Source organism: Urocampus carinirostris, chromosome 14, assembly GCF_059441175.1.
Source record: "Urocampus carinirostris isolate Australia breed hairy pipefish chromosome 14, RoL_Ucar_1.0, whole genome shotgun sequence".
NCBI classification, from domain to species: Eukaryota; Metazoa; Chordata; class Actinopteri; order Syngnathiformes; family Syngnathidae; genus Urocampus; species Urocampus carinirostris.
Window position 1 is genome coordinate 14,548,939 of NC_142362.1, and position 13,298 is coordinate 14,562,236.

A 13,298-nucleotide genomic window follows, 5' to 3' on the forward strand; every position below is an offset into this window, starting at 1 on the left:
ATGAAAATATTGTATATATATATATATATATATATATATATATATATATATATATATATTAACAACCCCTGGCAAGTCCTCACTCAGACATTTTATTCTGTAGAAACAACTCAGATCACAGACATGAAACATGAAAATCGTAAGGTCATTCCAAAGTGCAACATATTGGCATTCAGAAACACTAAAATAAATTAAGAAAAATCATTGCAATGGTCAGTAAATGTTACTTTTATAGAGCAAGTGTAGGGAACAAAATATGGAATCACTCAATTCTGAGGAAAACAATATGGAATGTGTGCATTTTGAGTTAAAAATAAGGACACATATAGTCAATTTCCTTTCCTTAATTGGGTATCTGGCTTAGATTGAATCTGCTCATTAGTCAGCAGTTAAAAACAGTGCAGTTATCACACCTTGGAGGGCTCCTGGACTAACTGGATCGTCAAACTTCTTGAAAAAGGTAACTCTACTTGTATGGTTGCCAAAGATGTGGGCTGTTCACAGTCAGCTGTATCAAAGATTTGGACCGAGTCCAAACAGTATGGGAAGGTTGTTAAAGTCAAGCGTACTGGTAAGGAAGACATGTAGGCGTCAAGACAAACAAACCAAAGGCCATATGTCTTGAAAACAGAAAATGCACAACAAGATAAGTGAAGAAGAAATGGGAGGAAATTGGAGTCAATGTACGTGACAAAATTGTTAAAGGAAAAGGGATTTTCACATAGGAAAGCTAAAAGAAAACCATTGTTGACACTTAAACACAAAAGAACAAAACTGCAATGGGCTAAGGAGAGGCAATAATTGACTGTGGATGACTGGATGAAGGTTATCTTCAGTGAGGTGTCAAGAATCTGCATTGGACAAGGTGATGATGCTGGAACTTTGTTTGGTGGCTGCCTAAAGAAAACATTAAAATTCCCACAGTACTTAATGATATGAGGTTAGCTTTAGGGTTAAAGTAGCATTTACTGACCACCACAAAGTGTTTTTATTCATTTCTTTTAGTGTTTCTGATTGCCAAAGAGTTGCACTTTTGAAAAACATTATTATTTCAATCTTTTTACGTGTGTTTGTTCTACAGAATAAAATGTTGGAGTGAGTACTTGTTCGGGACTGATGATTCCATACCTTTTGCTAGGCGTTGCGCGCATGCGTCTTTTCTTTAATCCAAGTAATTTAATTTCTTTGTCCTTTCATATACAGTATAGAGAGGCAAAAAGGAAGGAAGTGATGGTCATATTTCTTGTATTTTCCTCTTCCCTTTTTCAAGTCAAACCATGTGCATTAAAGCAAATTGCAGCCTCATAAATAGACGTGTTGACCTTCAACAAATCCTGAGAGTCTGACCTGTCTTTAAATGTATCGGCAGTCTTTTCTCTCCAACAGAATAGGTCGAATATATGTTTGTGTGCTGTATGTAAGTAAAGCATGGCCTCGCATTGCCTGCGATCCGCCTTTATTTGACTCACTACGGGGTCCCATCATTGCGCATAAAACAAGACTATGAACATTAATCACCTCAATGTGTGTTGCATTAGCAACTTTCATCTTGTTACCCTTCATCCCAGTTGTTGTTTGCCTCCATCTGTTCCCATCGTGGTTTTGAACAACAAACTACTCAGCACACCTCAGCTTGCAATAAACATTCAGGGTCAACATAAGATACACCTGCGCTGAATAAAATGAAAGAAAAAACGCAGCCCTCTCAGAAGTAAGCTAATGGGGCGCTTATATTGGCGACTCAAAAGAGTCTTTATAATGGTGACTGCAAATATTTGAAGAACTTCAAACAGTGGTTACGCTTTAGCAGGTTGACAGACGCAGTATTTGGAATATTGTAATCTGTCGCTACTTAGCGCTTCGCAGCCTCAGTGTTGAAAACTATTCGACAATTCATTGCAGCGATCGCATATTGCTGTGAACGGGGGCAGGCAAAGCATATTTTTGTCAGGCGATGCCGCTTTTTTTGTTATGTCCACCCGAAAGTGAACTGCACTTTTTGCGGCCGTGATCCATTATCCCCGATCCAAAATTGCTGCGTTTTTGTGGAGAGCCATGGCATTACGGCCCGGTTGCCTATTGCTATGAGCAGGGGCCAGCAGAGCGGATTAGGCCTCTGAAGCGTGCTATAAAATGTACTGCACTGTTTTGGCCGTGATCCATCATTCTGTTTCGATTATTGCTAAAAGAGAGTAAATTTATGTCATGTGTAGCAGCTGTTTTTCCCCGGCGTTTCCACCTAAAATGAACAGCACCCATGCGGCCGTGATCCATTATCCCTGTCGATTATCGTTGCAAGCGGAGCTGTCAGAGTGCATGTTAAAAATGAATGGGGCTACTTGATGGAATTTCGCATATTGCAGGGGGTTACCTGCGATAAACGAGGGATCAAGTAACCTAATTTGCTGTAGTTCAGCTCCACACCACAAATTAGACCAGAAGTTCTCATCTTGTTTTTGTATTTTGAATCCTTTGAAACATTAAAATATACACACTGCACTTTATACAGATGTGTAAATATGTCCATGTTACAGAAAAGTAACACAATACAGAGATGTAGAGAGGAGACATGACGAAGTTGTGCTACTACTACTAAAGGAATTATAAATATATTCTATTGAGGAATATTAATTCGTTGACTCTTTCTAATAAGTTGTGTCCGCTGATTGAATATTATAACAGGGCTTCAAGTGACTAAATATCAGGTCTTTTTTTTTCTCGATTGGACTGATAATCGTCCCCTAAAATTATAGGCCCCATAATCATAGTCCTCCCGAGATTTAAGCACTAAACTTGTACTCTACACTAATTTAAATCTCAGTCCAACCAGCTGCCGACACAGACAAAACATAACAAGAAAAAAAAACGAAAATAAAAACAACCAAATTCTTCATAATTGTTTGTTTGTTTGTACATGATTCAAATTGAATCTTTTCTTCCGGCGCCGTCACGAATGGCAGCCACTCCAGCAGCTCCCGTGTTATTTTCGATTGTTCTCGATTGTTCTCAGCTCAGGGATGCTGCTGGAAATGTGAATTTCCCTTCGGGGATGAACAAAGTATCTATCTATCTATCTATCTATCTATCTTTATCCGTTTGTGTTTAAAAACACACACAATCGAAAGCAGCAAGGCAAAAGGGTGCAAATGGGAGTAAATGGACCACAAGATCACAGTGGTTTACACAATGAACACAACATTCTGTGGCCACTTACAAAACCAAATGCCTAAACACATCTGAGGATAAGGGGAAAAATCTGTTAGTCACATTTTCTAACTATTCACCCCAGAGTACAGAGAATTCGCATGCGAGTCCACATAAGTAACACAATAACCAAAAGTCAAGTACTAAATAAAAAGCACATGACAGAAAGTCAAAGTGATTTTACTCAGATCAGTCATTGGGTTTGCTGCTAATAAGATATTGTATAATGAAATCTATTGAATGTGTGAATGGAAAATAATGAGCATGAGCATGTACTCCACATGGCCTGCAGGAGGAGCTTTGACAAAAAGAAGGAGGCCTCAAACTGGGAATAACTCCCCACATTTCAGCTCATGTTATCTCTGCAAAACGTTAATCTAGTACTCAAGATATTAGCTAAGATAAGTAACCAATGATAAACTCATATAAGACATTTCATCTGGCTTGTCACATGTGATATATGATATCCTCACAAAAGAGCTTCCCAAGCGAAAACGTACACGCTACAGGCCCAAGTAAGTCTTAATGGATCCCTTCAGCAAGTCGCTTCAATAACAGCACAAGATGCTGCGCCCAAAGCAGAAACAGATGGCCATCAAAAAGGGCCTCGCAGTCCAGCCGGGCCACTTGTTGACTGTCCCTCAATCATTTTAATTAAAGGACACACTTTAGAGACCACGGTCTCGTGCCGTCTCCTTTTTGGTGTCGCGCCGGTCAAGCCTCGGCGGCTATAACGAGAGTCGGCAGCCGAAGCGTTTGCTCTATGATGATTTTGCATGGATTCGGTTCGCCCTCCACTAAAAGTGGTCACATCTCACTGCTTTTTGTGGCTGAAGTCGGCGGTTTGTAAAGAAGTTTTTCGACATAAAAAATGCTGGCCTGCTAAAGATGTGTGTGTTGGCCTAGTATCGCGTTTTGTTTTCTACCCACAAACCATTACAGTGGATAGAGGATTCAAATCTTGATTAACTCCAAGTATGGATCCCATTTCTCCTATTTAGAGGTAAAATATACCCCCAGAAACTATAACTGTTTACGTGCAGATCAATGTTCCCTTTATGCTTCCACGGGTCTGAGCAATCACTAAATTTATAACGTTGGAATAACGGTGAGCAAATCATTATCAAATACAGTGGCTTGCGAAACTATTTGGCCTCCTTGAACTTTGTGACCTTTTGCTTCATTTCAGACTTCAAACATCAAGCTATAAAACTGTAATTTCTTGTGAAGCATCAACAATAAGTGGGACACAATCAGGAAGTGGAACACACGTTATTGGATATTTTAAACTTTTTTAACAAATGAAAAACAAACAAGTGGGTGTGCAAAAGTATTCAGCCCCTTTACTTTCAGTGCAGCAAACTCCAGTCCAGAAGTTGAGTGAGGATCTCTGAATGATTCAATGTTGATCTAAATGACTAACGATGAATAATGGAATCCACCTGTGTGTTATCAAGTCTCTGTATAAATGCACCTGCACTGTGATAGTCTCAGAGGTATGTTAAAAGCTCAGAGAGCATCATGAAGGACGAGGAACACACCAGGCAGGTCCAATTGATGGGAAGATGGATGGAGCCACATTCAGGTCCATTCTGGAAGAAAACCTAATGGAGTTCGCAAAAGACCTGAGACTGGGACGGAGATTTGTCTTCCAACAAGACAATGATCCAAAAAATAAAGCAAAAGCTACAATGGAATGGTTCACCAAAAAGCACATCAAGGTGTTAGAATGGCCAAGTCAGAGTCCAGACCTCAATCCAATTGAGAATATGTGAAAAGAACTGAAAACTGCTGTTCACAAATGCTTTCCATCCAACCTCACTGAGCTCAAGCTGTTTTGCAAGGAGGAATGGGCAAAAATATCAGTTTCTCGATGTGCAAAATTGATAGAGACATACCCCAAGCAACTTGCAGCTATAATTGCAGCAAAAGGTGGCGCTACAAAGTATTAACTCAATGGGGCTGAATAACTTTGCACACCCACCCACTTTTTCATTTTCTTTTTTGTTAAAAAAGTTTAAAATATCCAATAAGGTGTGTTCCACTTCATGATTGTGTCCCACTCATTGTTTTTTCTTCACAAGAAATTACAGTTTTATATATTGATGTTTAAAGTCTGAAATGTGGCAAAAGGTCACACAAGGGGCCAAATAGTTTCGCAAGTCACTTTATGTCCAAAGCCTGAGATCAAATCGAGTTACATCTGCTGGCTTTCCGGCAACACTGGTTAGTTTCGCACTTTTTTAATGAATTGGTTGATGTGATCATGGAAAGGTCGCACGGCCCACGCGTCAGTTGTTTTACCAACAATCATTACATGAGATTTTCATTTTTTTAAAAGTATCCTTTTTCACATAATTGTAACGTTTTGTGGATTTAGTCATTTGGTCGCACAATGCAGAACTGTGTTTGATCGCTCTATTTCAGTGGAAGTACAATTTTGGCAAAAAAATTGACTGTTAAATTTAAATAATTTGCAAACGAATTGAATGTAACACAAGAACGATCAAAGAGACCCCCAAAACTGTGTCCGTTTTCCTGCTTTTTTCTTCCTCATAATTTTTCACCATCTTGAATTTCTTTTCATATGTATTTTTTTCCTAGAATTTTGTTTCCTTTTTCTTAGATTTTTAAATTCTTTTTTCTTGCTTTTTTTTCCCTTTTACTGTCCTTTTTTTCTTCTTTTCTTCTCTCTTTTTTACTTTTGTTTCTTTTTTCATTTTCGTGTAGTTTTCTGTCACGGTTGCCATGGCGGCCCGTTGACAGATTGGTTTCCCTTCTATTTAAGCTCAGTACTCTCACTAACCCTTTGTCAGTCTGTCAATGAACCTGTGCAAACGCAAGACACGGGTTTTGACTCTGTCCGGTATCCCGTTTGTGTATCCTGTCCGGTATCTATCCCATTTGTTTCGTCCTGTTTTGATTTCGGTCTCCGGTCTCCAGTGTATCGTGCCCGTTATTCTCGTCCTGTCTGATATCTGTCTCCAGTCTCCTATATCTAATAATAATAATAATAATAATAATAATTTCCTTTGTATTGTCATTCTTTGTAACAATGTACACAGAACGAAATGTCGATACACCTGACCCGTTGTAGCGAGTCGATGCAGCCGCAGCCAGAGGGCGCCGCCATTATACCAATTAGGTACGTCTCGGTCGAGGCGCGAACCAGCGACCTCCCAGTCTCAAAGCGGGCACACTACCATCTAGGCTACTGAGCTGGTATCTGTCATCATTCCTTTAAATCCCGTTCTCTCCGGTATCAACATCATCTGTTTGGTATCGTTTCTTGTAACTGGTATTGATCTCGTTGGTCTCTTGCTTTCTGTTGTTCCACGCCAGACTTCTGTCTTTCTTCTTTCGCCCAGCGATCACTGAATCACTGGCGTTTTGTGTTAACGAACATGACTGCCCCATTTCCCGTAAAATAAAAGCTTGTGTGAGAGACATCACGCATTTGGGTTCTCCCCATGTTCCGGTTCTTGACAGTTTTCTGGTTTTGCCTTACTTTTCCCCCTTGTAAGACAATTTGTGCATGATGTTTTATAATAATTGGCAATATTTGGATGAAGGTAACAAAAACAATCGTAAGGGGGTGCCAAAAGAGCCAGCTCTTTTTAGTGTGCTGAGCTGAAAGAGCCACTTCCCTTAAAAAGACGAAAACTTGCACAGCAACATTGAAGTAGTCACGTAGGTGAGAAAGGTCACGAAGCTACGTTGTCTAACCGTGCAGGCGATAATAGGAGTGAACCACAATTGTCTCTCTATACTTAAATGTCTTAATGATAAAAAATAATAATACAATAATAATATTTCTGGAACAAAAGCAAACTTCTACAATTCACCAACCATCGCTTACTGCATTATGTGGTTACCGTCAATAAACAAGGAATTACAGTAACCTCCGAATTTATGTAGTTTAATTCCACACCACAAATTAGACCAGAAGTTTCCATCATCACCGCTCTCTATCGCAAAAACTAGAGCTCAGATGCGCACTTGCTTTATTTTTCTCAATCTCGTCCTGATATTGACTTCAAAAGACAGCACTTAAAACACCGCAGAATTAATCTGCAATGTTTTTGCTTGCATGCACTGTAATTCTGGCCGAACGTCCTAGTGAATTAATGTAATAATTTCGAGACCTGATTTTTATGCGTAGGATGGCTTTTCTTGTGCGCTTAGAGGGAACATTGGTGCAGAACATAGTCTGACTGGGATGAGAAGCAATCTGAATGAATTGTTTACCTTGAAACAAACAAACGATTCCGTAACATTGCGTTTGCAGCATCCTTATGCAAATAGACGTTGTTTCCACTCGTAACTTTTGACTTTAAATATAATTTCATTTATGTCCTTACCAAATTCAAAAAAGTATCGTCTTTGCTTGTTTCCTCCACGCTTTTAAGGCGAGGTCCATTCCTGCTTTTAATGTGTTTACAAGATATGCCCTTGCATGGCTTGCCAAAAGCATAGACTAACACTATATATGGATGCATACAACTGTGACAGTTGCTATCTCATTTTCTCTCATATTTTTATAGCGCTTTAACCAGTCACTGAAGACCTTCAAAAGCACTTACAATATACTTAAACTTACCCATTCACACACACACACTCACACACGGTATTGAGTTCAGAAACGAGGTTGGCAACAGGTGTCAGCCAGGAAGAGGGGCAAAACAGTTCGGATGTCGGGATGGCAGAACAGGGCGGAATCGGGTCCAGAAACAAGGGCGGAATCGGGTCCAGAAACAGGTCGGCAACAGGTATCAAGCAGAGGAAAACAGGGCAGGAAAAATGTCTGAAAGTATGAGCTTGCCTAACCGGGAGGATCGGTTCGCAACGATCTGATGGCGTACTCTTGAAAGCCGGGGGTTTAAAAAGAGTCTCTTATCCAATCAGCTTTCAGGGTTGTTGGTGCCAACTCGGCAGTCACAGGTGCCTTGAATCGGCAATCATGACAATGTTATGGAGAAATCAAACACTGCGTGTAGTCTGGTATCACTCCCTAAAACATGTACTTTTTGGTAAATCTGATGTTTATAGCTTAACAGGCACTCAAAATAAGCAGCAAAGACGTCAATGAATATTGTGTTTGCAAGGAGCACAGGGGAAGACTGTACAAAACCTTCAAGTGGTAAAAATCCAACCTTTTCTAAAGGTACTCCCTCAAACCCTCTCCTTAATAAGATCTCGTAGGTTACAAAAATAATTGAAATGAAAGAAAATGGAAGTGGAAATCAAAGAACAGCAACATGATTGGCAAATAGTGACAATGCTGCGACCGTGCGCAAGCTCTCAACAATAGTCAAAACGACGTTGGCCTCCTAAGCAATCTTCTTTGCAAGTGTTCAATAGTCAAAGGCTCACTACATTTTTTATTGTAAGCAAGCAAAATAAAAAATGTTTTAAAAAACATACAATTCTCTTTTTATCAGAACCCTTTGTAAAATTAAGATTTCTATAACTCAAGGAGTCGTGACAAACAGCTCAACTCAGGCACGCCACGCATCTGTGGAGAAATGTGGGAACGAGAATGTGAGAACAGGCATCAAGGAGTATTTGGAAAACTGCGGTTTAATAAATTAAAATCTGTTTAAAGTTTGCGGCCCGGGGAAAACCAGAAGCAGAAAATGTGTTTTATTTCCCTATCGCCGATTTTACATCTGCGATGCACCGCTTTCGCCGCGATAAACGTTTCCTTTTATCGCCTTCGCAAACGCGCTTAACATCGAATAAATAAGAAATTTGTCACATGAAGATCCCCAGCATTCATTATCAAAATTGTTGTTTGGCTGTTGAGAACGAAAGGAGCGAAAAAAAACAAAAAAAGAAGCATGCTCGAAAAGGGAGCGTGATTGGCTGATGTTACGTATGTCCTTGATTACTTTCCCTCAGCTTTTATTCTAATAAGTGGCATCCTTTGTACTCCCTGGGACAGCTAGACAGTCTGACACACGATGGGAATAAATATTGCATGTGGTAGACATTAAGCTGTCATCTTGGGATGGGGGAAGACGAGACGGAGAAATCTGTGCGGTGTTCCTCGGCGCTGCACACTTTGCCTGCTCTTGTCACAATTGTCACATTCTGACGACCCCCCCCCCCCCACTCTACCCCAGGCCCTTTATTTTCTTTCGCCCAGTCAACTGCTGTGAATGACAGCGTGGATAAGAAGGATTTTGGCTAAGGTTGGAACAGTACTCTCTAGGGTAGGTTGAATTTCTCATTTAATTTGTCTTTTTTTAACCCGCCGCAGCTGAGGACACTCAAAACATCCATGCTGTGTATGCAATCTTTTTTTGACAAATGCATCATGTTTTTATGATTCAATAATGACATACATAAAGCCTGGAATACGGATGCAGGTTCACTGTATTTCCATTTGCAATTGGTCGGTAGATGACGGACAGCAGAAGTGGATTAGGAATGATTATTTAGTATAGAAAACCAAAAATATAGAGTGACCCCTCGCTACATCCCATTTCAGTTATCGGTGGTTCACTCCTGACAGAAGAAAAATGAATTAAATTAAAATAAATAAATAAAGATCGAGAAGGGAAAAAATGCTTCCCGCCCCACAGAGGAATGTTTACAGCAGCCTATATTCAAGCCAATTGGCTAGCACCCCTTGACTTGAGTTTTTCGGTGCCGATTGGCCATTTCATCCATCCATCCATTATCTGCACCGCTTAGCCTCAGTAGGGTCACGGAGATGCTGGAGCCAATCCCAGCTATCTTCGGGCAGTGGGCAGGGGACACCTTAAACTGTCCCAGACCAGAACGAACACAGGTTTCAATTGCATGCGTTTCTCAGATTTTATTGATAGAGAGTGAGAGTAAGGCTTGCTTGATTACTTGATCCGAAGACTGGCGGAGAGCGGGAACGAGCAAGGCGGGAGTGACACTTCCGTGTTGGAAGAAGACAGGCGGGAATGGCAAGTCGTTTGACCAGGGCTGGAGATCAGAGGCGAAGTAAAGTTCGTAATAGTGGTCGTAGACAGGCGGCAGGCAAAACAGGCGTAGTCAGGTTCGGAAACGGGTCAAAAAACGGGAATCAGGCAGGAAACAGGTTTTAACAGGGACAGAGTCGGACGGGAACTCTCACTGAGTGAAACACAAACACAAAGATCTGACAAAGTTTGAACTGCAGTCGGGGGCTTAAGAAGGGTGTGGCCACCAATCAGCTTGTCCGGGCTGTTGGTGCCAATCAAGCTGCCACAGGTGTTCCAAATAGGGCATATGGAAGGAAACCGGAGTTGACGGAGAAAACCCACGCAAGCACGATGAGAACATGCAAACTCCACACAGGAAGGTTTGATCTCACGACCTCAGAACTGTGCCGCATACGCGCTAACCATTGCGCCGCCGTGCTGCCCCCTGGCCAATTCATATTGTAGCATTTTTCATACTGTACTGTGACTGGACACCTGCTCTGCGTTCCGCTGCATCTCCTTGAGAAGAGTCTGTGTCCTGCTCCTTTACTAGTTTAAAATCAAATCGGTTTTTATTTGTTCTTTCTCACTCTGTGTTCCTCCCTCTCAGTCGGTAAGTTAGAAAGTCTACTTTAATCAGGGCGCGCCCAAAAAATTCCCCTAAAAATTACTAAATTAAAATACTGCTTATCTTTAAAATCAAACTGTTTTCCATTTCCTCTCTCACTCTCTCTCTCTCTCTCTCTCTCTCTCTCTCTCTCTCTCTCTCTCTCTCTCACTCTTTCTCTCTCTCTCTCTTTCTCTCCCCCTCTTTCTTTCTTGCTGGTTTGCTCACTTTCAGTCAGCAAGGCTTTTATTCAGGGTGCGCCCAGAAAAACAATGACTTGTTTAAGATCTAACCGGTTTCTATTTGTTCTTTCTCGCTCTCGCTTTAACTTCTCTCTCTTTCTCTCTCTTTCTCTCTCTCTCTCTCTCTCTCTCTCTCTCTCTCTCTCTCTCTTCTTTCTTTCTTTCTTTCTTTCTTTCTTTCTTTCTTTCTTTCTTTCTTTCTTTCTTTCTTTCTTTCTTTCTTTCTTTCTTTCTTTCTTTCTTTCTTTCTTTCTTTCTTTCTTTCTTTCTTTCTTTCTTTCTTTCTTTCTTTCTTTCTTTCTTTCTTTCTTTCTTTCTTTCTTTCTTTCTTTCTTTTTTTCTTTTTTTCTTTTTTTCTTTTTTTCTTTTTCTTTCTTTCTTTCTTTTTTTTTCTTTCTTTCTTTCCTTCTTTCCTTCTTTCCTTCTTTCTTCAAGCCCACTGTGATGAAGGACACGCCCCCAAAAGAAAGGGTGCAATACCACTTCACAGATTTTCACTTTTCCCAAGTAGTTCTGGTCCCCATTAACTGCGAAAAAAAGAAGGATCTGTGTATCATAATATTTTGGGATATCTCTCTGAATAATCTTTGAAGAGCAACATTTACTACTTCTATCGTACATAACAGGTAGCATCACCCCAATTCAAGCCGAGAGCTGCTTTTTTGTTAGAGCTATCAATTTGATATGGATTTCTAAAATAACCACTCATCATGTTATTGCCATGTTACTACTATTTTGTTGCCAGGTTTTTAATGTTAGGTTGTGGGATTAAAAGTGGCTCAGTCAACCACTATATATGCTCATTTTAAAAGACTTTTGGAATAATTGATCATGTATTTATGCTTTATTTTAGGACACTTATTATCTCAAAGATTCCTCATGCCAGTAGGAAATTAAATCAAACTTTCTAGAACGTCACAATAACCCATTCACCGGTTAGCTATTTTCAGAACCGGTCCGCGAACTGCTCAGGTGTACTCTGTGGAATACTTTGTACCCGCGGCCACCATGTTTGTGACCCCCAGTATATTCACTAAGGCTGTTTTATATACATTTTTGACCAATCCCTATACGAGCATCAACACTTAAGATTTAGGGTAGACACAATTATTGATGGATGACAATCAATCTTTTATAAGCATAAAGATGATTTTCATGTTTGGCATTGAATGTGTCAACTGGTTTATTTCAAGAATTGAGTGAGTGCAGTTTTTCACCTGAACCAACTCACCACGCTATACAAACCCAAGTGGGAGTTATAAAAAATGAATTGGTGCCTCTGGTTTTAAGTTAGTAAAAGAATAATACAAAATAAAAGTTTTAGCAGTGCAGGGGGATACGATTAGACTAGATCAGATCAAACTACTAGCTAAGAATATATCTGTTATTGCCTTCTAGCGGCTAGAGGGAGCATTTGGTTTGCATTTGTTTAAAAAAATCATAACCTTTGACAGAAATGACCCAAAGACTCGCTTCTTTTTTTGACATGCTTATAAATTTATAGGGGAGCAGATTAAATCCTTTTTTTTGACATACCCGATGTGCAAAGTTAGACAAAAATACAATTTTCTGTAGAAGGGCATTTATTGTCCTCATACGCCCTGGTTTCAGAGTGCATTTTTCAAAATATTAAAAACATTCCCAAAAAGTTTCCCCGACTAATGATCTAAGATTTGTTTTTCATCAGAACTAATCTTGTTTCCAAGCCTACATTGAAGGTTTCTCTTTTGAGTATGATGCGAGAAGGCACTTTTAATTAAAACTGCCCCCATTGTGCTTGCATCGAGTCTCCTTTCCTCCGCGGCTTTGTAGGCTGAAAGCGGTTGACATATTGCCGCTAATGTTTCAGAAGGCGTAAGATCTCCTCGGGAGCGAGCCGCAACCGATGCATTTTCATCAAAACTGTCGTTCGGGAGCTCACCGCAGCGAGGATGAAACACTTTCCACTGGGCCCCCCTTCCGTGGCGACTTCCTGGCCTCAAAAGCACGCCATGAGATCACACTTCTTCTTTCGCTCTATCGTTGCAGAGAGAGCCGAAAAGGAAAGGAGAGGGAGCGTGCCGCCAGGAGGGAAGTTGTTGGAGCAACGTTGCCATCCTCGTAAAAGATGCATGGCCTGCAGGTTTGTGCATACAATCTCATCTCATCTCATCTCATTAGCCGCACCGCTTATCCTCAGTAGGGTCGCAGGGGTGCTGGAGCCCATCCCAGCAATCATCGGGCAGTGGGCAGGGGACACCCTGAACTAGTTGCCAGCCAATCGCAGGGCACACAGGGACAGACAACTCGATCGCTCATTCACACCTA

At 40.6% G+C, this 13,298-nt stretch overlaps 1 protein-coding gene across 2 annotated transcripts in view; it reads left to right on the forward strand.

Moving 5' to 3' along the window:
• Positions 1-13,298, forward strand: part of LOC148352734 (uncharacterized) — an 87,953-nt gene that overhangs the window by 59,186 nt on the left and 15,469 nt on the right. For both annotated transcript variants that reach the window (XM_088352839.1, XM_088352840.1), the window contains one exon: positions 13,020-13,113. The gene's annotated coding sequence lies outside the window, so the exon portion shown is untranslated. The remainder of the gene's footprint in view (positions 1-13,019; positions 13,114-13,298) is intronic.